Source organism: Anas acuta, chromosome 3 (assembly GCF_963932015.1).
Source record: "Anas acuta chromosome 3, bAnaAcu1.1, whole genome shotgun sequence".
NCBI lineage: Eukaryota > Metazoa > Chordata > Aves > Anseriformes > Anatidae > Anas > Anas acuta.
In genome coordinates, this window is record NC_088981.1 from 62496156 (window position 1) to 62510446 (window position 14291).

A 14291-nucleotide genomic window follows, 5' to 3' on the forward strand; every position below is an offset into this window, starting at 1 on the left:
TCACATCTGTTGCGTCTAGTCCATAGTCTGATATGGACCTATCAGAGCACATGCCAGTCTGGTGTTGTCTCTATGTCTGTCCACCCCTGAGGCAGCTGAAGTTGTGAAACAAGATCCTTCCCTCCTTCCTCCAGCACTCCCTAAAGCTTGTTTTGCTGCAGGCTGAACAAAGCCAGCTCCTTCAGCCTCTGTATATGCACCATGTGCTTCCATAACCTTACTGGCTCGCTGCTAGACTTGGTTCAGCATTGGTTCTTGTAGTGGTGAGCCCAAAATGGGCACAGTAGCCTGGATGGTTGCACGCATATGCAGTATAGAATCATAGAATGGCTTGGGTTGGAAGGGACCTTAAAGATCATATAGTTCTGCCCCCCCCCCCCGCTATGGGCAGGGATGCCACTCACTAGATCAGGTTGCCCAGGGCCTCATCTAACCTGGTCTTGAAAACTTTCAGGGATGGGACACCCACAGCTTCTCCAGGCAACCTGTGCCAGGGACTCACCACCCTCACACCAAAGAATTTCCTCCTAACCTCTAACCTAAATCTCCCCTCTTTTAGTTTAAAACCATTCCCCCTATCCTGCCATTCTCTGCCCGAGTGAAAAGTTGTTCTCTATCTGTTTTATAAGCCCCCTTTAATTACTGAAAAGCTGCTATGAGCTCTCCCCTGAGCCTTCTCTTCTCCAGGCTGAACATCCCCAGCTTTCTCAGCCTTTCCTCACAGGAGAGGTGCTCCAGCCCTCTGATCATCTTTGTGGTCCTCTGGATCTGCTCTAACATTTCCACATCCTTCTTGTGCCAGGAACCCCAGAGCTGAAAGCAGCACTCCAGGTGGGGTCTCACAGGGGCAGAGCAGAGGGGGACAATCACCATCCTCAACCTGCTGGTCACTCCTCTTCTGATGCAACCTGGGATGCAGTTGGCCTTCTGGGCTACAAGTATGCACTGCTGGCTCATGTCAGGCTTTTCATCTACCCAGAACCCCCAAGTCCTTCTCTTCAGGGCTGCTCTCAATGAGTTCCCACTTCTCAAGCTTGTTCAGGTTCCTTTGGATGGCATCCCTTCCTTCTGTTGCATCAACTGCACCACTCCACTTGGTGTCATTAGCAAACTTGCTGAGGGTGTACTCAATCCCTTTTTCTATGTCGTTGTTAAAAATATTAAACAGTACCAGTTCCAAGACGGACACCTAAGGGACACCAGTCATCACTGGCCTCCACCTGGACATAGGAGTTGACTACCACTCCCTGGGTGCAGCTTTCAAGCCAATTCTTTATCCACTGAACTGTCCACCCTTCAAATCAATCTCTGTCTGATTTAGAGATCAGGACGTCATGTGAGACTGTGTAATAAGCTTTACAGGAGGGCAGGTAGATGACATCAGTCAGTCTTCCCTTGTCAACTCATGCAGCCACTCCATCATAGAAGGCCACCAGATTGGTCAGGCGTATTGCAGGTTATAATCACCTTCCTCAACCTGCTGACTTCAGTTCAAATAAAACAATACAGTATTTGGATTACATTTGACTTTGTAGGTGAAAGAATATAATATATTATATTCCCCATAATATAATGAAGTAGCTGAGTGGAAATATCCTGTCCTGGTTCAAGTTTGGGAATACAGAACTCCACACTTACTTTTACCAGTTAAACTGAATAAAACTTTTACCTTTATCTGTAGAAAAGAAAGGTTACTAGGTCCTTTCTGGGTGGGGTAATGGTAGGTGTATTTTCTTCTAAATGATCAGTGAGTTAACAAAGATGATTAAACTTAAATACTATAGATTTTCTAAGATTTGTACTTTTTTGTACAGTAAAAACAACTTAGTATTATATATGATTTTAAATCAAAATTTACATTTTCATTTCTTTTTCTTCTCAGCCTTTTGTTCTGTTGAAAATAACCATTATATAAACACTTCTAAAGTGGTCTGGTGATCAAAAACCTTTTTTTGTTTTTTTTCTATTTCTTGTTATGAAGCATAATGTAGTACCAGGTTGTTTAATATTAGGTGGTGGTGGTTTCACCCTGCTGGGCAGCTAAACTCCATCACAACTGCTCTTTCACTCCCCCTTTTCAGAGCAACAGGGGGAGAAAATATGATGGAAAAGGGCTCAAGGGTTGAAGTAAGGATAGATCACTCATTAATTATCATCACAGGCAAAACAGACTCAGCATAGGGAGATTAATAAAATTATCTTCCTATTAGAAATTAAATATGCTGAGACATGGGGCAGCTGCTGGGCTTTGGTCCTGCAGTCCCCCATCTACCAAAACCTGGGCACATAAACCCATTACATAGTTTAGAAACATCATTATTTTCTATTTCTTGAATGTTTGAGTTGTGGAAGCAGTTTTATATTTAATTTTACTTTTCAGACATTCCATAAATAGCAGACATAATCATACAGGATGGTGCTATGTTTTCATGTAACACTTACTAGTTTAGTTATTACAACGTAGGCAAGAAGTACTGCTTGTAGATATTATCATTACAGCATTGTTTGGCTAATGTTTTCCCAGGTGTATATTTCTTCTCAAATGTGGATATTTAAAATATAACAGTATATCTGATTTTTCAGAGTTGCTCGAGCTGCCAGAAAGTCATCTCTTGTGTTGGTGCTGAGTGTGATAGGGTGACTTCCTCTATGCAAGCTTGAAATTTTTGGCCATCCGTCTCTAAGAAAACTGATAGATAACACTTTTTTTTAAGGAATAAAAAGCTGAAGTGAGTCATTCATTATAGTCATATCAGTTCAGTCACTGAGTAATGCCATTTTTCACCTCCTTCAAGAGAAGAAAGGCCATTTTCGCCATGAATGGTCAGGAGCACCTGCTTATAAATGGAAGCTCACACTGTGGAGTGGGCTGTGTGTTTCAAATTTCAAGTCACATTTTGCCTAAGGGACAATTTAAATGAGGTACATACAGGTGTGTCTTAGGCTGTCTCCCTAAACACTAGAGCATGTTGTTTTCATGCCAGTCCTAGTTTAATTCATTTTTCACTTTTTTTTTTTTTTGTTTTAATGCAAATTTGTTTTTTCTCATTTTTAGCAAAGCTCAGTGCCTCAATGTAGATATTTTTACCACCTCATCTGTAAGAGTTCTTGGCACTCCTTCAGTTAAGGTGATTTTCTACTCCAAATCAGTCACATTTTAATCAGATCACAACTAGCTGAAAACCCTAAAACCAGATTTAAAGCAAAAATACCAGTACAGTAATCTTCTTTGCCAGCAACCCATTACATAAATCATAATACAATATTTGTGTGTTATAGTTGGCTTCATTTATTTTGACTTCCTTGTGGGTTTGAAGCTTTTGTTAGATATTCTTTTTTCCTTTGATACAGTTGTATTTTCCCAGAGAAGCTAGCTGGGAAAGCTACAGCCCAAGGCATATCCAATACAGAGCAGCTAATTTCCTCCTCTGGATAAAAACAACTAAATGCTCCACTACCCAGCAAACATGCAGCCAAGGGGACTACAAATCCACTTTTAAACTGATATATTTTAGTTCTGCATACTGCACAATATAGTGCTACTTTTTATACAGCCTGACTGCCTTCTCTCAGAGTAAGCTTTGTGCTTACTCTGTGCTTACAAACTGACTCATCTTTACTTTTTTTCTGAACCAGAGTAGTACCAGATATGAAAAATTTGTCTGATTTTAATCATCAAGGCTTTTTATTACATCTGGTTCCCCCATCACAGTGTTGTGCGAGTATTTTCTTGAATAATGGAAATGACAAAATGTCTTGTATTCATTTCAAAAAAGATGTATTGATTGGAGCTTAAGGTTTGAAGGCAACAAGGCTTCTGTATAAAAAGAAAAAAAAATGTCAAAAGGTAAAGCCAAAGGTTCAGAAAGTGGCAATGCACATGAACAGTCTACTTTCTTTCAAGAGTGTGTTCTGTCCTGAAGTCTGTCTGACTGCCACCTCTTCCTCCAGCTTGAGTTTCTTTGACAGGTTAGTAATATGGGGAGATGCCGTTGTGAAAAGAGAGGCAATGACACAGTACGAAAGGCTTTTAATGTTATTACAGATCCTGATCTGAACTTGCAACTCAATGGCAATCAACCTAGAGCTATAAACATCAGTGTGTTTTTTTCATAGTCATCATTGCATTAGCTGAATGCTTTCACAGTGCTTATGGCTCCATTGCTAGATGTCAAATGTAGTAAACAAGCCTATAAACAGGCTTGTGACTTCTTATACAGGGTTTAAGGCTTAGGTTCATGTTTGTTTTGCAACTGGTTGGTGTAGCTGAAGATGTCAAAGCTTTCAGTCTGCTAAAGGCTGTTGCCCTCACATCAAAGCTGGTAGACTAGCATGTATAAACACTGCTTCTTAGATGTATTTGTTACAAGAATCAGGTGGCCTAGCTTAAACCGGTGGCATAAAACCTTTCAGATATATTTGGATAAGCAGATGTGTCAGCAACTGCATAATTAAAGTAATGTCTGCGACCAGTAGTTGCAGCACACTGCACCATGATGTACAGCTGGATAATATCTAGTTGGCTTGGAAGAGGATATTTGCCTTGCCCTTATACTCCCAGGCATCCAGCTGTTCAGACACCTATTAGAGCTGAGGAGTTCGGGAGAACCTCAAGAGTTTTGACCAGTGTAACTTTCTGAGAGTGGGTGCTCTTCAGATGGGAAGATGTTAAAGAGAAGTTCTCTGACATAGGCACTACACACCAGAGCATCCTCTGTTGTTTCCTGGCTATCCCAGTGGATTCCTATAGACACTGAGTCATGGCAAGAGAGTATTATATAACTGAAGAAGTTGCAAAGAGATTCCGTAGATGGAAAAATAGAATTCATATGAAAGAAATATCATTATTATTATCTCAGGTGACTTATATTTACCCTTCCACTTTCTTTGAAAAAGTAACAAATTTTACAGGAAACTAAATACTAAAAACTGATAGCTGGCAGTAAGAATCTGGGATTCTAACAACTGATGGGTGCTATTAAAGAATAGTTTAGCACTGTATGAGCTTGAATCTGTATGGGTTTGGAAAAACTGGGACCTAACCCCCAAGAGAAGAATTAACTATTTTCTTGGAGAAGGCTTCCATCTATTTTCTCACCGGCCACCATGGTCAGAGGCTTTTTTAGAGGAAACATCCTACTTCTGTTCCTACTTCTTACCTTTGTCTTTTGATTCCATCCTTAATGTTTTTAGCACTGCACTTGATCTGGGATAATTTTTCATCTTGGGAATTTCTGTACTGCATGAGTATAGTTTGGGTTGAGACTGCATTTTTGTGGTGGAGGAGAGGTAAGCTGTCCTTGCTTTCCTCAGTGCAGTTGCACAGATCTGCAATAACTCAGCAACTTCTACACTGCCAATAGATTCTCACTTACAATTTTATAGTTGCTTACATGAGCAAAAGTTATTCACAGAATGTTATTTTCAATAAATGTAGCAAAATGGCATTTCAGACATTTGATAGTAATATTTCTTCCCATAAACTATGTTGTGTGCATATAAAAATGATCATTATGATGTACTTTTTCTACTAAACTTCTTAAGTGTTACCTCGCGCAAAGACACGTAAATATTGGATATTTTGCATATTCGTTACCAAACATTGCTTTTATAGTAATTTTCTTTTCAGGTGTAGTTCTGAGCTAACAAGCCATATAGGAGTCATTGTCAAAACCAGACAATTTTCTAATGCAGTGTTTTGCATAGCTGAATTTTTATAATTAAAGTCATTTGAGAATTTATTTAATGAAATGCATGTTGGAAAACAGGCTGTTTGTTCAGCCTACAACTTGAAACATGATTAATTTGTAATGCAGTCAAACACGAACTTCCCCCCCTCCCCTCCCCCCCCCCCCCCCCCCAAAAAAAAAAAAAAAAAGTTCATAAATGATCTTATTACCAAAAGGCTGGCTGCCTTTATATGTTCTCAACAGAAAAATGCCTTAGCAGCTTTAGTAACAGACCCCATCTTCATAGGAAGTAGTCACAGTGACCTTAAGTAATGGGAACAGTCTATCCAACAAGTCATTGCTAAGTGGTTGCAGTCAGGTGGATACACATTAGGGGACCTTCTTGACCAGTATCCCTTTCCAGAAAATCAGAGAGAAATGCTGTTTTAAACTTGATTGTATCGTTTTGATACTTTACAGCATTCATTTATATATTTAGTAAATCTTTTTTTCTTACATTTTTTCAAGGTCTGTTGCTACACATGTGATAAAGAAAAAAATGGTGTGAGTCTTTAGTTTTCTTGAATATTGACTACTGTATGAATTACATCAAACGGCTCAAGAGAGTCTTATTCCAAAAAGAATTCTAAAGATTTGAAACATCCTTAATATCTTTAACATCTCTTTAACATCTTCCCATTTGAAAAGGGGCCTAAAGATTTGTTCTCATTTGTTTTGAAGATAAGGTAGTATTGAAGGGGCTGAGGGGAGAAAAATGTCTCTCATAGCTAGCTTAGTTATGTTTGCATTAACTGCCCTCTCTCGCATTAGGATAACAACTTGCAAATCAGAATCTGTACAACCTGGAGATTTTAAGATGCACTGAACATCTTAATTTGTTATAGCCAAGTCCTGTCCTTGCAGTATTTGGTAGGATATTAAAGCATCTACAAAGCATATGCACAAGTCTAAATGGCAGGTGTAGAAATGCAGTGAAGGCACTAATCTGTTCTTCTAACATGACCTATGGACAGCAGGGCATTGAGTTCTGCTGGAACATTGTCTCCTCAGCACTGTTCTGACTTCAGCTCTATTCATCTGCACATTGTCCAAGGTTTCACAGTTAGTGAGGCAAACAGATTCAGCACTTTTTCTCTTGATCCTTCTGAATCTTTTAAGGTCAACTCTGTCATAATTGGTTATAAATTCATGGACATTACTGTTTGTGTAGTAGTCATGAACTTCAGTGGAACATTGCAAGAATAAGTCCTCATTAATTCTAGTAGCAGTCCCTAGTAGCAGAAGGCACTTGATTTGTCTGATTATGTTTTTCTTGTGGTTTTCTAACAAGCTAGTAATAAACAGTAGGCTGACATGAAAGTCCTGGAGAGTGGAAATGATGGCATTGATATTTTTTGATTATATGTGAGTTATCAAAACAATATGTACCTATATTAACAATACCAGCCAGAAATCTGTCTCTCATATATAAACGTATATAATTTATTGGAATTTCCAGGTAGCATTCTCATTACTATAGGGCAAGATACAATGTGATAGTTTGTTTAATTGAAAACTGCATATAAATAAATATAAATGTTCAAGCTATTTTTCTGCATTATCTGGGAAACAGGACATGTAGGAAAGTGTTCACCTGTTTACATGGTGCTGCTTTTGTATGCAAAGCCACCTGTAGGACTTTCTGTGCTTAACTTCTATGACATTTTATACCATCCCAAATCTGACTAGAGATTAGCCTGAAGCTGTATTTTTTTTGAATCTTTTCATGTAAGCCATCCCTTGAGAGAGGTCACAAAGCTTTTTCAGTAGTGGCCAATGAAACAGTGTCTATATCTATTTCTGCAGTAATAACTTTTATATGGAGAACAGTGATATCTGACTATTTTCCATAAAGAGGAAAAATCATAACCTCACAAAGCTTTGGGACCTTGAAGCCCCCCTTCTACTAGGCATAGTTTGTGACTTCTGTAACACGTCCCCCTCTGCCCTGGTAAGGGGCACATGCGAGGATGTGGATGGGTGCTGTATGTTGCAATACAAAGTGAGGTAGCATCAGTAGCAGCAGGTGTCCTCTCAGCATCACCTCATTACCCTCCTCCTCGAGGATAGGCATGGAACAGGAGACTGATAGTATCAGGTATCCCCTTTCCACCAGCGGAGCCTGAAAAACTTTTCCTTGGGGCAAACATTACCATGGTGATGAGGATGAGTCTGACACTTCAAAACACAGCTCGGGGAATCATGTTTTCAGTTCATTATCAAATACAATTTTTCTACTTAGTCACATTACCGTAGAAGGCTGTAATTTAGAGTCCTGGACACAACTGCTTAGATATGCTCAAACTAGTGAATTCTTGGCATGACTTCATCTTCCAGAAGCTGTACTCCAAAAGAGCTCATTGGAAAAAGTAGAGAAGGAATAATTGTGGGTGCTCCTTCCTCAGTAAATGCTTCCATTGTTATTTTCAGCTTATGATCTGAAGAAAAATCTTCTTCCTTAAAGAGAGGCCCACAGTGTGCTAAACCATGACTCACATGAGGAAGCCTGTAAGATTACGTGAATTGTGTGCACTGTTTTCTGGAACAAGTTGCATATTCCACCTTGTCGCTCCCTGCAAAAGTGCATTCAAATGTTTTCATCACATAGAATCAGCCAAGACTTTTTTTTTGGAGGGGGGGGGGGGGGGCGGGGCGTGGGGGTAGCAATTAAGCTAAAAGGGGTTAGGCATCTTCTCTATCTGAACTTGAATTTATTAATTAACTTTCAAACTTCTAAAAAAAATCCATAATTATACAGTGATTATCATTCTAGCAAAGCAGCAGCAAAACAAAACTGATGGAGACAGAACGGTCTTTCTGGGCAGATGATTAAAAAGCAAGGCAGACCAATCTGAAAGAAAATATTTATCAGAGAATCTCACTTAGTTTCTCAAAGAGCTCTTTTCTCAGGTGGTAGACTGACATATCGCTAGAGCTGATGAAGCACCAGTTTCATTTGATGTTATCCTGATGTTACCTTGTTGAACTCATTCAGACGTCATTCCTGTTTTTAATTAAAAGTTTTTGAATGCCACATAACAAAAGTGCAGACCAGATTATCTGGAATAGAGTTAGTTTGAATATCAAGCTATGCAGCAATAACACCAGTTCGTGAGAATTCAAAGACCTGCCACAAACAGAAATTAACATTCAAAGAAAATACAGTGTAATCAAATAGCAGCTTTAATCATGCATAAAACAGAATTTCTTCCCTAACTCACAGAAAGGAAATACAGCATAAAATGGTGTGAATGTTCAAAGAGTCAAACAGTATGTTAAGAAGGTTATGTATAAAATTATGTTCAATACCTCTGATTTAAAGGCTGTCTTTTAGAAGGCTGGCTATTCTCTAAGTGGGACCATACAAGCAGCCCTACAAAATCCTACCAGCATTTTCTGCTTGAATAATTTTGTCTGGATGAGCGAGTAGAATATCATTATATTCATTCCAGCACCATCTCCTTAGGAAGGTATATGTGAATAGATTTTGTGCTGAGTCTCATAAATTTTCTGACAATTTTGCAAGGCTATGTGTAAATTCTGAGCCACAGAAGGAAGGAGAAGACAGGAAAGCAGTATGTGGCGTGACTAGATTCCTTATGCCACAATATACTTTAAGAATTACGTATTAGGCATTTTTAGAAGTAGGTGTTGGAATTTTAGGTGTATGTGATTAAAAACATTGTAACAAATTTTAGAGGAATTTAATAAAACAGAAATTTATGAGAATGAGATAGATACTACCTCAAAAATTATTTACATTTTTGCTGTCCTTGAGAGTGTTGCCTGTCCTAGTTCACGGTTCACGTTCTTGCTTCTTCATGGAAGTCAACTGATTGCCTAGTCTTTAAGTATCAGTGAAAACAAGGAAAATGACTGCTTCCATAGTGATAATTACTGGTAATGTACAGAGCAAAAATCACTAGATGAAGTGGTTTACAAACGTTGTGAATGGGACTGTGGAATATGATTGCTGATACTGCTAATTCATTCACAAGGAAAGAAAACAGATAAGTCAAAGAATCAAGTGTTCCCTTCCCAATTCAACTAATAAATCTTCTGTGTAGACAGGTGTTCCTAAAGGGGGAAAAATGTAATTACTCCCCATTTCAGACCAAAAACTCTTCTTGCGAGTTTTATGCAAGATGCATAAAGACTTGTAGGGTCAGATTTTGAAAAAGATAGTAATACACAGATTTGCAAAGATGCTGTAAAATCATATGCTTAGTTAAATGCCTGTTAGAAAGGCCAAAGGAATTAATAGCCAATATAGAGTCCATTTTAATGGAATCATCATTTGTTATCATGCTGGATTCTTTTTCAACTTGAGAAAGTGTCTTTTAATCCAGTCTACTGTTCAAAGTATCTGAAAGGATTGAAGATAAGATTGCTAAAAATAAAAATAAAAATAAATAAGAATGAGTAAGACAGGATTATTATTATTATTTTTTTTTTGACATCTTACCTTATTTAGAACTATAAAGTAATGGAAAATTGAATAATTTCAATATTCACAAATCACCAGAAGAGAAACTGTGAAGTAGTGTTAGCTAATCTTACATGGAACATGTGTTAATATTAATGTAGGAAAGTCCTTTTCTAGAAACAAATGGGTAAAAGCAGAAAGATGAAAAAAATAGTAGTAATTGATAGATAAAAAGGGTGGATGTGGTTACGTGAAAAGTACTAGTCTACCCAAAATATACATAGGAACCTACAGTGGTCTACTAGTTTTGGAGCCAACACATAAGAAATTAGCCTGAAAGCTGCTGTGTTCCTTGTTTTGCTTTGTTTGACAAAAACAATTCAGCCTACAGAAGAAACCACTTTGGAGAAAAAGAAAATTCCTAGCAGGCATGTAGTCTGGAGGACAGAGGGAACAAATTATTGGAGAAAATCTCAGCACTGTAGTCCTTGAGCAATCAGTAACCAGGAGACATGATCCTATAGTGGGGGTTTAACACAGGCACATATTTCTGTGGTTTTGTCCTTTGCATCTATTTGTGTAATAGGCTTACACAAGCCTTTGCAGTATCATAATATGCTCTGGTCTGGAACATGGTACTCTTTCTCTGGCAAGGCTTTATTTTATAAGTCATAGATTATCAAAATGTGCATGTTTGCCACAATTACAGGACACCAGCACCACATAATTAACACAATTATGTATACAGATATATTTTTTAATTTCCTGTGTAAATTTTTTTCTTCCTACATTATATCTGATTGTTGGTACAGATGCTTTCTTAGACCAGAAGTAGTCAAAGGCATAAATCAATAAATAACTATAAAAATTAAAACAAAAATAATACAAAATATTAAGATTTGTACATTTCTTTAACTAATTTTATGTTACATTCAATAGCTCCTTCAAAATAATAAAAAAATGTGCATACAATACACATGTACATATGCACATGCATATGAATAATCTATTGCAGTGTGATTTATAACAATAATTGCTTTCATATAATCCCCAAATGTAACATTTAGTCTGGAGAATGTATATATTATCTGTCGCTAGAAACATGCATATAATAATTCTGGGTTCAAGTTGAAAGCCATTTTACTGTTGATACTGGGGAGGGGGGTAGCATTTTCACCATATATTTTAATATTTTGGATATATGATACTCAACCATTGGTATATACTTTCTTAGTCTATAACTGTTCAGTGTAATTTTTCTCTTGTAATTTAGGACTCTGTGGTATGTTTCCAGTGGGCAGCAGCTTTATCTCCTAAACAACATTACAGCTCTCAGAATGAGTTACTGTCTCTTATTTCAAACCCCATAATGTGAAGAAACCAGAATAAGTGGACAAGCAATTGATATTCTCCTGGTTCTCTGCTGTTGTTCTAAAAACTTGGACAGAAAGCTGCATTTTGAACAGTTACTGAACATCCATACTCAACTATTTATTACAGAATATATAACAAAACACCCCTGCCAAAGCTAGGAGAATAAGTAAACTCCCTCAGTTATCTTTCCTTCAGAGTTTCTCAGAAGTATAGAGTTCTTACTCTAAGGTAACTTTGTCAATGAAATAACATTGCATGTGGTGAAGAAATATTTTAAAACATGACTCTAATCTATTCTGCAGGCTACTGTAATAAGCAACAGAGGTTGTATCTTTCCACAGAGAAGTCTGAGACAGCTGCCTTAACTCCTTCCCCTCTACTCATCTCTTGCTAATACTCCTGTGAAAATACCACCGTCCTCATCATGGGTCAAAGCTTCTGCTTTGGATGCATTCTTGAGTCTTCAGCTTTCAAAGTGCATGTTCAAGTCACATCCAGTTCTTGTAATTCATATTTTGAAATGTCTCAGAGACTGGACCTTAAATCTCCATACATCCATTCACACAACTAAGTCTCTTGTTCGGGCCTTTGTTATTTTGCAGCTTGAGTAGTTCTTACCTTTGCATGGTCACAGCTACCTGGCCGCACTCACGGTACTCGAGGTGGTTCCACACCCCACAGCTCCCGTTGTGCTCCAGCATGATCCCTCTCCTCCATTCCCACATCCTTGCTGCTTCTCAGTATCCCTTACAATAAACATGAGTTTTTTCCCATTCACACATAAAGCCATTTATAGTTTAACTTCCATTGGTCTTTCAGCTCTTCTACTTCTCAAATGTTCGTTCACGTTTGTCATATTCAACCCAGTAGTTGCCAGTTGATTGATTTTGAGTGTTGAGAATCTTGAACACCTTATTCTTTCAATTCCACCTCAAAAGTCATCCCCGTCATTTCCTGTTAGACAGCATCATATGGTTTGCTGGCATTACTTCTAGCTTGTCTGAGAGTATGTTGTGTGTATGCAGCTACGCATACACACACCATTTGCCTGATCCAGACTCTTGCCCCCAGACATGTGAACAACACACATAAAACAAACAGAATGCTCAATATCAAGTCCAACGAGGGTACAGACAGACATGTATTTACACAGAGTATTTCTCGGTGGATAGAGTTCAAGCTGTAGGGGACAGAGATGATTATGGTGATGAAGTCTTATGATGCTGATTAAGCTTTATGATTAAAGCACCGCCAGATTTCTCACTGTCTGCCCAGCTCTTGCAAAGGTGTCTGCAATACAGCACATTCCTACCTCTGAGGATAAGGTATTAGTAAGTGGTTAAGATACTGCTGTGGTGGAAGTTATGGAAGCAAGTAATAAAGAATTATTTTTAAATACAGCCTGATCCTTCCCTCAAAAGGTATTAGTCTTTCAGCACAGAAAGCCCAAATAGAAATGTTGTGAGTAATATGGTTAAAATCAGAAAGCATTAGGCTGTAATTATCACTGCTCTTGACTCCAGTGGTTTTCTGAGAGGAGCTCTGAGGAGGCTTATGAGGGAATGACATTCTTTCTCTGGTGTGGTTTTACCTAGTTTATCATTCTTTTTCATTTTGTTGGTCTCCTGAGAAGCATTTTAGTTTCAGTGTAAAGGATGTTTGGTGTGTAACAACATAGGCACAGTGACACCACTGACTTGTAAATACTTCACATGTGGCTGCTGTGAGAGGGGAGAGGTTGAGTGGCATCTGCTGTGCACCTGTTAGAGAGGGAGGGGAAACTGGCCAGAGAGAGCGAGAGAAGGTACCCATGCCTGGGAGCAGGGGAAAGGCAAAGCATTGAGCCACAGAGTTAGAAAGTGATAAGAAACCAGAAAACTGAAGAACTGTTAGCTGTTTTACAAGTAAACACCTCATGGGATTTTACCCCTGGCTGAAACTTATTAATAATTTTTGATATTTCCACCAGGCTGAAAAATCTCATGTTCCTGATCCTTTGTATGCTAGACTGTGATGTAGCAAGGTGCAGACTGAATGGCTGTGCATTTTGAAACGTTCTGTTTTCCTCCCTGCTGTAACCTGTGGCCTCAGCCCAGTCAGCTGTGTTACAGAGTGGTTTCATCTCTGTATAGAACAGTGATTTTTCTTCAGGGCTCATACACAGAAATAAAACTACTGCTGACTAGGCTTACAGTTGTGGATGGCCTTATGTGGAGAATCAAAATTTCAAGTCATACTTACAGTAAAACTGATTTACGTTATAGGATGCAGGTCTCAGACTAGATGCTGCTAGGTGAGTTAGTCAACAAAGGTGAACTAGAGCTGGATGTGAGAGAGGACTAGAGTTTTGGGTGCGGGCTGCATCTTCATTAAGAAAGCTTCATTTACTGTTTTTGAGTTACATAATCTTGCTCTTCTGTGATAATATTCCACATTTAGTATCTGAAAAAGTAACAGTGAAGGTCGTAATGGTGATTCAATCGATAGATTGTCTCTGTAAAAAACATACCTCTGGTTTGTAATAAATACAGTAGTGTGTTTGAAAATCCAGATGCATGTAACACTTCTGTACACATGAGATTACATATGCACACATACTTAGTGTTGCAGATGTGTATGTTGTATAGATTGAAATGCATAGCGTATCTATATACATATATGAACATATAGCCATCTTTTGGCCACGCAATGCATGTATCCATATTTTGGCTATATATTTTTATTTATTTATTTATTTATATTATATATATATATAAAATATA

The 14291-nt window shown here is 38.2% G+C and overlaps 1 protein-coding gene across 12 annotated transcripts in view; it reads left to right on the forward strand.

The window, feature by feature from the left end:
- Window positions 1-14291, forward strand: part of PTPRK (protein tyrosine phosphatase receptor type K) — a 418597-nt gene that overhangs the window by 363946 nt on the left and 40360 nt on the right. The gene's annotated exons all lie outside the window — the stretch shown is intronic.